This window comes from Penaeus monodon, chromosome 6 (assembly GCF_015228065.2).
Source record: "Penaeus monodon isolate SGIC_2016 chromosome 6, NSTDA_Pmon_1, whole genome shotgun sequence".
Lineage (NCBI taxonomy): Eukaryota > Metazoa > Arthropoda > Malacostraca > Decapoda > Penaeidae > Penaeus > Penaeus monodon.
In genome coordinates, this window is record NC_051391.1 from 55,104,150 (window position 1) to 55,106,649 (window position 2,500).

Sequence of the window (2,500 nt, forward strand, 5' to 3'; positions counted from 1 at the left end):
ACAACCCTACACTTATATTCTACATTCTACATAACTTATAATTCGATAAATTATAAGAAATTGTCATAATGTGGACGTATATATAATTTCTTTATCTACAGATCTAAGTTTGTATGTGTGACATGTACCAAAGTGGTCTTGAATATAATTTTGTTTCTTCGTAATAACATTTATTTCTTTGCTGTATGTATTTCATGTATAATAATCACATCATCTACATGAACTTGGGACTATTTTTTAACCTTTTTATGACGTCACGACCAATATAAATATCGCCAAAAACTGTGCGAAATATACTCAGGCTGGACCAAATACCCTATGTGTCATTACCCCTGTTTGTGAGAAGTCGAGTGTGTGTTTGTACTATCGAATATTTTTTTCTGAGGAGCTGGACGTGATCCTGTTTTTAAAGATTATGCTTCGTATACATAGATAAACTTCATTTGCTATACCTCTTGTTAATCAAGTGATCATTAAAAAACTTGCTTTTTATTCAGTTATAGTATTTTGACTCGTAAGGAATGTAATTTTACGTATTTATTTTATTGTGGATCTTTTTTTATGGATTTTAAAAATATTAAAAAGTTATGATGGTTATGCTTTTTTTATAGATCCTTCACGCTAACTCTACAGTGCATCTGGACATTGTCAACCCAATATATATATATATATATATATATATATATATATATATATATATATATATATATATATATATATATATATATTCTTAGCCACAGAGCAAAAAATACCTCACATTATCATCATCATTATACTTATTATTTTTCATCATCATCATTATTCTGTTTATATAATTATTCCTAACTATTACTTTTATCATATTATCACATATTGACTGATATCAATATATAATTTTTACTGTTATTATTATTATAATTATCATCATCATTATCATCATCATTATTATCATCATCATTATTATTATTATTATTACCATCATCATCATCATCCATTATTCTGCTCTACTTTAATCTTTGAATGTGGCTGATCCATTACTAAGATATATATATATATATATATATATATATATATATATATATATATATATATATATATACGATGTGGAGGGTCATTAACAGACAGGACCGGTGACCTCACCTTGCTCCCCGATACCTCTGGCAGCTGTTCGTACATTCCCCCACAGCTGTCTCACTATTCCTTCCACACCACGTGTTTGGGGGACGCTCACTACTTATACCGAGGATGACCTAGCTTAGTCAGTTCGTGCTCAGCGCCCGACGTGGTAAGGTTGGGCCAGCCTTCGCCCTCAGGCGGCTTGGCCTGACACGTGACCCCGCGCTCACCGCTTTACCCATAGACATCGTCTCATGTGTTCCCATACTGTGTTGTACTCTTAACAATAAAGAGTCAAGCCGATATAACCACTATCACTGCCAACCAGTCATAACCTATTGTACAACAGTTCTCATAGCCTCTTACAGTCTGGTGGCAGGGTTGCTGTTGTGTCCTTTGGGCTCACAACACGAACACACCATTTGCAAAGAAAAAACTGCTCGACCGATCCGGATCCAAAGACATGACGACTTCAAATACACGTGAGTACATGTTTTGAGCCCCCTCTTATTTCTTTTCCCTTCCTTCTTCTCCCATAAATGTGTTAAGCTGTTGGTTTTATTGGGTAAAAATGCTAAGTGACAGCAAATAGTATGTTCTCCCACTATTCCTCTGACCTCAGATGGCATTACCGTGTGATCGTGGTGTGTGGTCAACAAACATGAATATGGTTCTTTAGTTAAGTAGTTAATTAATATCTCTTGTTTTTAGAGATTTATGTTGTTTCAACTGCTACGAATTTAACGCTTTCATGATTTTTATCTTATCACAAATATTTCATTTTATCTTGTTCCTCCCCTCGCCCCGACCTGACCACACTTTTTCTTTTGCTTATGATCGGTTGGGACGTGGAAAGGGTCAATAGATGACCGCTTGTTTTTCCCTTCTTGACCTGACCTCACGTTCTCTCTCCGTTCCAGTTGGTTGGGACATGGAAAGGGTCAAGAGAGGACCATTCGTTTTTCATGTAATTTGGCTGTTGTGTTTTGTTGACACCTTGGGGATTAACCACAGCATTGCTCATTGATGACATGTTCTATCGGTGCTAGAACGGAGTTTGTAACAGGATTTATATAAATTTATTATTTTGAGTATAGTGTAGGATCTTCCACCATATCATAGCGCACAGGATTGCCCGATATACCCTGGTGTTTTGTAAATGCTTAAAAGATCTCCGTTCCAACGTTCAATAGTAGTTACAGGTAAAACCGAAGTTATTCATTCCATCGGCAACTTTCGAGTCGGTGTGACCGGCAGTTATGTCCATTAGGGTTTAAGCTAGAATAATTATTCGCTTATTAATCACACCTTTCTCCCTCTAGAAGTCACTTATATCTTTTGGGTAATCCCCAAGCGATCGTGTGATTTATGTAGTAGATACCTGCAAAGCATGTCAGGAGCGCCC